The 12,162-nt window shown below is 40.6% G+C and overlaps 1 protein-coding gene across 2 annotated transcripts in view; it reads left to right on the forward strand.

Annotated features, from left to right (window-relative positions):
- The first annotated feature begins 24 nt into the window (after positions 1 to 24).
- The window catches only part of CELF1 (CUGBP Elav-like family member 1), a 56,451-nt gene continuing 44,313 nt past the window's right edge, over positions 25 to 12,162 (forward strand). The window contains exon 1 of one of the 2 annotated variants that reach the window (XM_059474588.1): positions 25 to 69. The gene's annotated coding sequence lies outside the window, so the exon portion shown is untranslated. Of the gene's footprint in view, positions 204 to 12,162 lie in introns of both variants that reach the window. The other variant, XM_059474587.1, reaches the window with a different exon arrangement.

The following is a 12,162-nucleotide window of genomic DNA, read 5'->3' on the forward strand; positions in this document are numbered from 1 at the left end:
CGCCATCTTGCAGAGCCGGCCCGAGGCGGCGCAGGGAGCGGAGCGGGGCGCGGGCGGATCTCGGGGCAGGTGAGGGCGGTGCCGCCGCCGGGAGGAATTCGGGCCGCGCACGGCACGGCAGGGACGGCACGGCAGGAACGGCGCGGGGCCGAGCCGGGCCGGGCCGAGCCGAGCCGGCGGGAAGCGCGGTCCGTCTCGCGCAGGTAACGGCTCCTTGCCCCTTCTCCCCCGTTCCCCGGCGCTCCCGCCGCGAGGCCGCTCCTGCCGGGCCCAGGCGGCCGCCCCGCTCCCGCCCGCGGGGGAGCCGCCGCCGCCGCCGCCCCGTGCGCGCCATCCCGGGGCGGTGCCGCCCCGCCGGGAGCCCCTCCGGGGCCCGGAGCCCGAGGCTGCCGGGTGTCGTATCTGATCCGAGCGCTGACAGCGCCGCGGGCGGTGGCGCTGCGGGTGCGAGCTCGGCCCGCGGCGGCGGCGCCATTGGGGGCGGGGGGGCTGCGGCGAGGCCGGGCGGACCCCGGGGCGGGGGAGCGGCTGCCCCGGGCTCGGCTGCCGTCAGCCTGCCGGGCTGGGCGCCCCGGGCACCTAGAGGAACCTGGGGTGCGGTTGCTGTTGTCGGTGCGGTGCGGGGCTGGCCGCTGGAGCGGTGAAATGTGTGCTGGTGCGCCGGGGGTGGAGGCGAGTCAGGCATACGAGAAGCACGGCCAGGGAAATTGCAGTTCAGCACAGTGTGAGGATTTGTAGTCCTCAAGTATGAGAAGGCGTGACAGACACTGCTGGAATGAAGCAGGAAGAGGAGTATAAAAACCAGGAGAGACAGAGTGTAAAATGGGTGATAAATACATGAAGAAGCAGTAAAGGTTGATAACAGCGTGCTTTTTTAATAGGATTGTTACGAGAAGGAAGTTGAGAGGCAACTTTAGAATACACTCCTTTAAATTCCTGAGGAACTGTGGCCCAGACATTTTCACCTTTAAGGCACAGGCATTCTCTTCTGCCAGAAGTTGTCGGGGAACATTTTTCAAGCATTGCAGCTTTCTTGTATATCCTGCTTGAGTGTGGTCGTTGGGTGTGTTTCACCACTTCGCTGTATTTAGAAAAGTATTTGGTGGGGATTTAGATCATGAAGCACACTAGACTTCTGGCTTACAAGAGCTTGTGTTTTCTTGAAAACTATCTTGAATTTGTGTTTTTATCTTTTGTGTATGTCTGTCCTTTGAGTCTTACTCTTTGTACCAGTGATCACAAAAAATACTGAACTGTTTCCTAGTGTCTTTCGTGGTCTCCTCTATTGTTTTTCTCTAGGTTAGTTCATCAGATAGGTTTTACTGCACTGACTTGGCATTGCACAGCCGTAATAAACCCATCACATTTTTATTCTTTTTTCCATTCCCCTCGGCTACGTTGCTGTGTTCTTGGGATCTCTGCATAATATGAGATACTGTATCTTCCTAGAATTGTGTCTGGACCTAAGCCTTGGAGAAGCAGCATTGTTGGAAATACTGCTGCTGTGGTAGATGTTTAAAATAATTCTTATGTCTTTAGATTGAGCCAAGAAATGTTAGGGCAGGTACAGCTTGTATCTAGCAGCTTAATATGTTCACTTGCATTCCTGCTGCTGAAGGGCCCCCAGGACAGGAGCACAGATCTTATTCCTGCTCAGAGACATGGGTGCAAATGTGCATACTACTAAAATTCTTAAATGGGAATTTTTAAATAGGGTGATGTAAATAATTATTTTTTCTTTAGGTGGTTACTGTTCTCTTTCAGCCTCTGCTCACATTCAAAATTATTGCTGATACTTATTTTGGGAAGGTTTATGCTGTTCTGAGGAGTGCATTCACCATTTCTGAATGATCATTCTTGCATGGCTGTCTTTATTCTGGTTTTCCTTTCCCTAAGTTTCTAATGTTACATTGGGGAAAATCAATGTGTGATCCTAACTGCTCTGTTGCATGTTTCCCCTCTTTGTATCTGTTTGTTTTTTTGTTTTTTTTTAATAGGTAGCAAAATAATTCATGCAAGCCTAGGACATTCTGTTTAAATGCAAAAGAAAGCAGGAACACAGCATGTTTAGAAAAGCAGACAATTGAAAAGTTGACTGTTCTGAAGTCATGAACACTAAAACATGAAGATTTATGTGTTAGGTAGTTTTGTTTTGAAAGTGGACTGCCTTTCAAAGTGAGAAGAATGTACCAATCTTTCACTATGAGAAACAGGGTAAAGAAATCCATTTGTAGTACTATTGTGTACTTCTTACTGTATCCATGTTTCTGCCAGGCCTCCAAAACTTGATGCACTTGTAGGATTATTTTTGCACAGCAGGGGGAAGGTTCTTTTAGTTCTTCTGCTATGAGCAGGGGTTCTGAAAACCTGCTCCCTTCTCTAAAGGCACCACTTCTCTAAAGGGGAAAGCAGGAAATGTGGCAGGATCATCAGTAGACAATAGTTGTCTGTCTCACTAATAATAATTCCATGCCTTGCCAAGTAACCTGTGCATCAATTGGAGAATCATTGGTTGAAACAAAATATGATGCTTTGAAATAAGGGAAATATTTATAATGTTGTGTAAATTTTCTTCTAAAGTCACATTATCCTATATTGGTTGAATTTCATAAAAGGTAGAACCTTATGTAATTCTTAAATATTTAGATTCACTTTGAGTTAAGTGAGATTCTACCTGAAATTCAGTATCTAATTGAACTTATTGGGAAACTTTGTTGTGAGCAAGTTGCTCCTTAACTATTTCTTGCATATTTTTCTGAAATGTGGCTATTGATTATCAGTTACTGAGTCATCTGCCACAAATCTCTTCAGAGTGCCCACTCTGATTTTTCCTTTAGTGCCTGTTTTAGAACAGGTGGGAAGTGTGACAAATTGTCATAGTTTTTGAGATTTCCTGGTTATTAGTCTTTAGCACTGAGATCCAAGAACCCACTGTTCTGGCTGCTGAACTGGAGACTGTTCTTAAGCTAATGTGTCCAGTTTTCCAAGACATAATGTGAGTTGGTTACTGTGACTGCTGCAGTAGTCAAATGCACTCAGATCTATATTTCTCCTTTCTTATTTTTCAGTCTTGCCATGAATGTCTGAAATGTATTACTTCAGTCTGGGCGTGTTTAGTATTGCTTGTCCTTCAAGACTATGTGCAGAGTTATTCAATGCCTTCAGGCAAGAAGTTATGATTTTTATCCATTGATCCATTTGGCAGGAGGAAAAAATAGTATAGAAGGAAGGAAGTCTAATATATTTCAGTATTTATTAGAATGGGGATTGTAAGTTGAGGAAAGTTACTTAGGGCTTCTAATGGGTATTTCCCAAAGTATCACAGAGCAGGATCTTGAGTGATGATCCTGTTACAAGATTTCTTGAGGCAAGAGAGATTATTTTGATTGGAAAAAGTAACTAGTACTTTTACTGCCCTTCTTCCAGTCATCAGAGATACTTGTTATATGAATAAATGCTAGATACCACATTTCTACTACTGTTCTCTACAACCTGTTTTCTAAAGATGCCAAGACACTTTGTGTTTGGGAAATAAGAATGAAAGGAGAGCATTCCCATTTCAAGAGGAGATTTCCCAAACATCACCTGATGTGAGACTCAGGCAGGTAGAACTAACATACACATTGGGTCAAAGCTGCAGAGCCACTTAGTCTGCAAGTGCTTTGCTGTAGGGAGGAATAGCTCACGAGTCTGAACAGTGATGGACAGAGCAGGCTTCTTTGTGTGACAGCAGTAGAGTGCAGCACAGTCATTATCCCAAGGAAAGGAAGTCATCTTTGACATCTTGAGTAGCTTCAAACTTCTAGCTGTCTTAGCTCTATGCTAAAGAAAATGCATCATTGCTAGCTGAGTTCAGGATGAACAATGAGCAGCTAGAAGGCTGAACAGAAATCTTCAGTAGTTTCCAACTCTTAGTGAAGAATTTCAGTTTAGATGATGCAGTTTGTGTCACAGGTATATGTAAGTGAAAGCCTTATGCCAGAAGAGGGATCCTTGTCCACAAGCTGTCTGGTTTGTCCCATGTATGCATGTTACCTTTGTATCTTCAGTATACTTAGTATAGCATGGGCTGTCATTTTGTTTTTAGAAAAGGTGTGCTGGCTTTCTGGCTGCTCTGTTAGAGGCAGAGTATTAGTGGCAAGCTGACAAAGTACAGGTTTTGGTAAGTCTTTACCAATTTAGAGTCTTTACCAATTTAGAGTAGATTTATAACTGGTTTAATGGCTTGGGTTGCAGTGGTAAAGTCCCAGGTAGAATTAAGATTATGTAAACTGGGCTTAAAACCATATCGCTCTGGGATTTTTACAATGGTTTGACTAAATTGCTTGTAATACAGCATGGAATAATTATTTTGAGTATTGATGAAATCCATGCAAATGAGCAGGCAGTTTGGGTTCTTTGTTGTTTTCAGCAGCACACCTCAAGTAGATCTTGAATGAGCATGTGGATGAGAGGACGGGTGTTTGTTGAATATCTGGTGTCATGCTGCTGTGGTATCTGGCAGGCTTTCCTTTGCAGAGCATTTTTTTTAATGCTTACATGCTCTGTGTTCTCTCAGAACTGGATGCTCTCCCAATTCATATAAGAACCCAGGTGAGTGTGTTATATTGTTTTTACTTTAAAATAATTGGAGTTTTTCAGGACCATGGCTTCTTTTTTTCACCGCTATCAAAAGTGTTCTTTCGGGTATCTTTCACTTCTGTCTGCTGGTTGTTTTGTACTGCACCTTTCATGAAAATAATGTAGTTGTTATCCACTAGATTTCAGTATTTCACATGTCAAAGTAAAACTGTTTTCCTTCAAACATCACTTAAAATTCAGGCTTTCACTGAACCCATGCATATTCTCTGCTATTTTTGTCCCAAACTATGCAGTTCAAAAGATATTCCAATGTAGGCATGCAATCCACAAATTTTTTAGATTCTGTTGGAAAGGGAATATTCACGTTTGCTTTTTCCAAAGCAGAGGAGTTTGTAATTCAAATCAAGCACTTAGCAGACAATGTCCAAGTCTACATACAAAAACGGTAGCATCTTTCTTAATATATGTGGGGATTTGCAAGATGGACACCAGGCATCTTATTATCTCTGCAAAATCTTACAAGATACAATTTTGATAAATGTTTCTTCAGAAGGTAATGAAATATTGACCTTTCAGGAAGAGAGAATGTATTTTGAACATCACATCTAGCTTTTGCATTTTGTGTAGGCACAATACACTGTAAAAGTAATTCTCTAATTTATGGGTTTGTATTCCAAAGCAGAGCACCATCTGAAAACATTTTTTGCCTAGTTACCTGTATTACCTTATTTGTCTTCAAAAATTTTCTGTCCTCCATTTAAAATTCTGAATTAAAAAATACTTGGATGACAGTATGATGAGTCATTAGTGATGAGTTGTATTTCTTTTTGGGTTTTTGTTGGTTGTTTTTTCTTGCATGTGATTGTTCGATGAATGTGGAGAACAATTGAGGACACGTTGAAACAGTAAAAATTACTTGCACAGTCCTAAGTGACATTAGAAGTGATACCCTTAAAAATATCAAAATCTTTTTGGGGAAGAAAAAGGATTATATATTTACTTCTCTAAAGCAGTTTTGATTGCTCGAAATCCATGATTATATGCATTGGAGACTTAGGAGAAGTTAAGTGAGTATTTTGTGATACTTATGGACTAAAGCCACCATGTTACACTCTGGATTGTGCATTCAGTGCCAGAATTTGATCACTATCAGAGACTGGCTGTAGGTGGTACTGTCTATATTTCACAGTGTGGAAGCTGCTATGACACTAATTGTCTGATGCAGAATTTGCTTTGTAATTCCTTTGGATTTAAAATTATTTTGTCATTTAATTCAAGACTAAGTTTAACAGGTATTTCTTGGGGAGCAAGACTAGGACACATAGTCTTGATCCCTATCTGTAAGGAAAATTATTTAGGCTGTGCCTAGGTGTAGAGCTAATTCTGCATATTCTGTTATCTTCCTGAATTTTCAGGGAGCCTAAACCATTATCTCAGTAATGAGAAATTTGAAAAAAAATCAGGATTGTTGGTTTTAATGCCAGCACTTTTGTGTCTACTAGCACGTGACATTAACAAAACTCCCTGACTAGTGTGCTTCTCTGAGTTCTGAATTGGCTGCTGCATTCCTGATATAGCTGGAAGTTGCAGCTTCCACTTACTTGTATGACAGAACTTTTCTGGTAGCTCCTCTAAGGTAGTTTGGTATCACCACATAAGTGTGGAATACAACAAGGAGAAGCAATAGGCAGCAGCATGTGGTAATAAATTGCTTATGAATAATGATGCTTTTTTATATAAATGAGGCTGGTTTTGAATAAATGAAACTATCTTACTTGTGCAGTAAAATAAAAATAGACTGTGCTACTTGTGTAGTTTTCATAGTTTTTTTTCTGTGAAGACCTGTGGATTTGAGTCTTCAATTACACTTACTCTGCTCTTTCTGTGCCAGAATGTGAAAGGGGTGGGGTGGGTGGAGAAAGAAAAGGATGCTGCACAGAAGTGCATTTCTTCTGTTTTTAAGAAGAATGCATAGGAAAAGTTTTAGTTAGTGTTTAAACACTGGCAAAAAGGACTACAGGGATAGCAGACAAGATGTGGCAGGTCACCATAGTATTTAGTATCAACCAATGAGAAAGGTCATGCTTCCTGGTTTAGGACAATACTTGAAAAAGGAGAAGGGTTTAAAAAGATTTCTGTAATTCAATTTGGGCTGGAGGGGGGAGAAGGTCAAACCGAGAACTTAATATGTGGTTGTGTGTGTCCAAAAGCAACAAGGAAGGCTTCACTAGTTCAATAGTTACTGAAATGCTGGTGGGTGTGGGGATTCCCTGGGAGGAAGATTTTTGTATTTTTCTGAGTTGCTGCCTAGATTTTGTTGGTGAATATTGTAAGATATTTGTGCATTATTAAGGTGGGCACAAGAAAAGTGGAGTTGGAACTCATTTCAAAACAGGAACTCTCAGGTTCGTATGCTTTAATTATTTTCTCTGCTTGCACTGTGTGACAGGGAGTGAGGGTGTGTGTGTGTAAAGGAACTTGTCTTAGCAATAGTCTCTTTCAGAGACCATGTATGGCTAAAGCAGTTCGGCTGGTTCAGCTCCTGCTCCTCCCTCTCGGGGAGCTGAGCAGAATCTCTTCTGCTGAAAGGCTTGTTCCACTTTCTGCTTTCTATATTTGTCCAGCAGAGCACACTGGCTCACCAGGCAGTGGCTGGCCTGGTGGGCATTTGCTGAGCAGAATTGAGAGCCAGGGCTTACAGTCTCTGTTATGTCCATCTGTCTGTCTGTCTCTGCGTCTCTGGGATGGCTAGTGTTCCAAGTGAAAGGCGATCTGTTTGTGGTTGTTATCTTTTTTATAAACTGCAGTTTATATATTCCCAATTTGGGAATCTAGGGACTGGAAATGGAGGAGCTGTCTTGCAGGGGCAATTTGTAGTGGGTGCCAGTGGCATCAGAAAGACCCAGACTTAACCTCCAAAAGAGCTGCTGTCTTCTGGGATGAGGATTTTAATCTCCCTTCCTGCTTTGGGGAGTGATTAGCCAAGGCCTGTATCCTTCCATAAAAGGTCTGTTGTCACTGTCTGCCTTGAAGATTAATGAAAGCTAGATCCTGTCCTGGAAGATCTGAGTGCTGTGTTTGCTAGTTATGGACAATGGGGATTAATGAGGAGCTAGACCCTGGCCTGCCTAGTTTGGAATCAGGAGTTGGTGTTCCAGGATGGGGCTTGTAGGAAATACCTTGTTAGGATGGGCTGGAAACTTGCAGCTAAGACTTCCCTGACTGTGTGCTTGCATAAACTTTGTATTAAGGCACTGCACACATTGGGATTACTATTCACAATTGCTTTTTTAAATAGTAAATCAGGTGAACAAATAGTGCAGAATGTCTGTTAGCTGCTACACTGTAGTAAACTGTTGATACAATCTTCGAGTAGCAGAAAGGTGCTCAAAATAGTGGCAGCAATTGAGTACACCATTAACTGTGGCAATGATTTTTTGAGAGGGAGAAAGAGGGCAATTGTTTATGGGACACTTTTTCTAAATTTTAAGAAATACTGTCCCCTTAAAAATTATGGTCTTTTGAATATCTTTGCAAATAGGCATCAGTCTTTTGTTTCTTGAATTTGAGAGAGAAAAACATTGTTTCAGTTGTGAAATTGATTTTAGCAAGAGTCTGCCTTTTTTGTTGAGGGCCATGTTCCATAAACTCGGTTTGAATTGTCTTTCTTGCTACTGCAGTGTCTTCAGTGTATTTCCTCCTGAGAGAGCTGTGTGTCTCTTGGATTTGGAAGAAGGACGTTTTGGAGGCAAATTGGTGGATCTCAGCTGCCTGGCAGTGTCAGGATTGTACTGATGTCTGCAGGCAGGGACTGCCATTGATGTGTGACAGAGGGTCATCTTCTTGAACTGATTAAACTCAAGCAACTGTGTTGTGTGGCTATTTTCTGATCATTCTTTGTTTAATGGAGACACACTGCAGTAGTTTTTTCCCTCTTCATGTGGAAATCCTGCAGAATTTGTTGTAAATATGCAGCCTGTGGGATGTTAAGCTTGTGACCTGAAGTATCTTGGTATTTTGCCTAATTCTGGTATCCTCTGCTAGAGTTAGGTCCTCTGCCCACCTGTCTTCTCACTTTGCTGCTTGCTGTCTCCCTAGCTGACAACCTTTCATTTACATGAGTTACCAGTTAAAAGAAATTCTTGGTACTGTTAGAGGTCAGTGACTGGAGTTTTATGATTCCTCAGCTTTCAAGTGTTTTCTTATAGCATGCTCACCATTTCCTCCAAGTAGTCTTGGAGCAGGAATATAATGGGGCAGTTTTAAAGGCCTCTTGGAATTACACTATTGCATGTTTAAAACTACTGTGTGTCTGTTCTGTGAAAGATGCCATGATAAATGGATAGAACTCTGAATAAATAATAAATATATGTGCACCAAAGGCATTTGAGTAGTATAATGGCATTGGGGAATTTCAATCATGCCATTTTGTTGTAATCTTCCTAAAGGCAATATGTGAGAAAGTGGCATTGTTCAGAGCTAAGCCAAGCTGTCAAGACAGGAAATCTTGTGTGCTGTATATACTTTTGTTTTTAAGGGAGAATACCCAATAATCTGTTGTATCTTGACTGTTACCCTGTCTGCAGAAAAGGTTTAATCAGGGTATGAGACAAATGAAAAATTAACTTTTGTCTGATGTCCTTTGAAGATACTGAAATTCCACAGGAAAGCATAATTTTTTATTTTCTTCTTGCCCTACTGCCTGCGTTTTCAGGTTTTTTTTACTAAAATAAGCCCTTTTAAAAAAATACTATAATTATGCAGTTGAGTAATAAAGTTTGGTTAAGGGTGGATATATGGAAAGATTACAGGAATTGTAAATTAAGCCCAGTGTGCATTTCAGATTGATGAAACTTAAAACTGCTATTGTGAAGTATTTACAACTCCAGGAAGAGTGAATGAAAGTTGGAAAACATTTACTCATGATTTCAAGAAGTTAAATCATATTGTTTAACCAAGAATTTGAAGTGACATGTCTGTAATATCTGAGGCAGTCCACTGACAAAGAATTGGAACAGTGAAGATGATTATATGGAAGGACATGTGTGTAGTTCTTACAAACAGTGTTTTCTTAACAGAAGCAGTGGAAGCCTTGTTTATCACTTGAGGCCTTTAGAAAGGATCAATCAATAGTGATTTAATTGTGTGAAATTCAGTACCTAAATCTGATGATCTAGTTCCATGAGTAATTTAAAGGAGCATCTGCCAGTATTGCTCTGAAAGAGGCTTGTGCCATTTTTCATGTGTTTTTCCCTTCCTTTGTGCTACCAAGAACATCTGTGTGGTTGTGAGGTGAATTGAATCTAAGAGCACATCTGGGTTAAAACTATTATTTTCCTGTTACTGGTAGTGGACAAGATCACACCCTGACCATTTCCTCTCTCAGGCTTCTTACACAGAGGTAGGCATGGACAGCTGGTGAGGAAAGAGTTGTGCACTATTCTTTTGGCAATAGCACCAGCTTAAACTGGATCTATAGCAGGAGTATCTCAACCTATTCCTTTTGTATTTCTTCCCCATTTACGTTGAATGTTAATGGAGAGCTCTTATCTAGTTTTCTCAATTGTACAACCTGAAAATATTAAGTGAGAATTGTTTGCCTGTGTTGCCTGCTGGGGTACATCTAATTTGGTTCTAAACAGGGAAGTCCTGAATGTTATCTTAACATACTTCTTAATGAATGCCATATTTGGTACACACTGATGCTGCTCTACAGAAAGCCTGCTATTCATTTGGGTAAAAATTGGTGAGCTTTTCTTATGTGACGACAGAGAGAAAATTATGTGCCAGGTATACTTCCAAAACCTTACATGTGACAGTCTAAGATGCCTCCCAAATCTAGGGACAAGGTATAGAGAATTCAGAAAGATATTTATTTTATGTCCATTCTGCATGCTTATGCAGCCAAAGCTGTATTATAGCACTTGTTTTTGCCATAAAGTTTATGGAGTCTCTTCCTGCTAGCACTGGAAAACTGCTAGCAGGTGTCATACTGTGCCTTTCAGTAAAAGTGATGGAAATGAATTGATGGATGAGTAAGTGAAGAATATCTGAAAATACATGAATAAGACTTCAAGCAAGGACTAAACCTCTAGCTCTTGGCAAAGTACATTGACACTCTTGATCCTTCTCCACCCATCCAACTAAAATCTAAGATCAGGTTATGGATCCGGCCTTGTACAGCAAGGAGGGTTTCTGAGGCCTTGGGAAGAGAGAGGAGCAAGCAGAGTTTGCTGTGCTGATGCAAGAATCAGTGAGCATCTACCACCAGAGGTGAGCAGTCTGGAGAGGGTGTGTCAGGGTCCCAAGTGGACCAGGAAGGGAGTTTGTGGAGTAAAAAGCTGCTGATACCAGCAGGAAAGGCATTCTATTAGTTGTATTCACATGTTTGTAACAAGGAATGAAAACTTCTTCAAACAGAGGAAAGTTCATGTGAGGTGTGGCATTACATTTGTGATTGGTAGACACACAAAAATGGTGCTTCATGGCATGTGTTCATGTATTCATGTGTGTTCAGCAGATTGTAAATGAATGCACTTTTTTTTTAACAAGTTTTTCTGTATTATTTACAGTTGTATGTTTCAGATACTATATAAAGATATTGAAGAGAGGAGTAAATGTTGCAAAAAAGAAATCAAAGTATATACAAATGATGTTACAAATGATGACAAATGAGAAGCCTTCAGAGATCTGGACTAGAAGCTTAGTAAGAACTGCTTTGCAGTGAAATGGTTACATTTTATTAAATTTGTGTTTTGGAGCAAAATTGGAACATTCCTAAGTTGATGTTCCCACAGCAGTGCCAGCATTTGCCTCTGATGGAGAAAAAGAAGTAGTATGAAATATTTTTTAAAGCTTCAGCTCTATACACCCAATATTAAATCTCTTCAAGTGTTAACAAAAATTATTTGCTGTTAAAAGTGATTTGAATCAGTATTCATTGGTTATAATAGAGCAGTAACTCCAATTCTTTGCAGATGTAAATGAGTGTAATTTGTATCCATTTACTTCTGCAAAGGATTTACCATGTGCCTGTTACAAAATAAAGATAAAAATAATTGAGCATATTTTTACTCTTTGGTTTGCAGGCGTGGCAATGGCAGATTCTGCACGGTAGAGTTCATGACAAGTATTTGTCTAATATAAGCCAAGCAAGAATCATACAAGCTTCAGGTAAATCAGTCTTTCTTAGTTGTGCTTCTTTGAAATAAGATATAAATGTTTATTCTTCAACATTTTTCAAATACAGAATTTCAGACCTACTCAGAATTTTGTATACAGTTCAATTCCGATCTTTCAAAATTGAGACACCTCAAAATTATTTTCTCCTAAAGCAAGCAGTAGGTGCTGGAAACAGCCATGTACATTGCGTCCTCCTTTGGCATTGTAGGTGTGGCACTACAGAATAGTGATTGCATTTGGGGATCTTTGTGGGAAACCTGTAATACATCTTTAATCTCTGTTTGCTTTTGAATCTATTCTCTTTTATACAATCAGAAAAAAAGGTGTGTTAGTATCTTGAATTTTTAACACAGAGCTATGCTAGCTGTGTCTGTGTAAGCATTGAGCAGGGGTGCTTTC

This window comes from Ammospiza nelsoni, chromosome 6 (genome assembly GCF_027579445.1).
Source record: "Ammospiza nelsoni isolate bAmmNel1 chromosome 6, bAmmNel1.pri, whole genome shotgun sequence".
Taxonomy (NCBI): Eukaryota; Metazoa; Chordata; class Aves; order Passeriformes; family Passerellidae; genus Ammospiza; species Ammospiza nelsoni.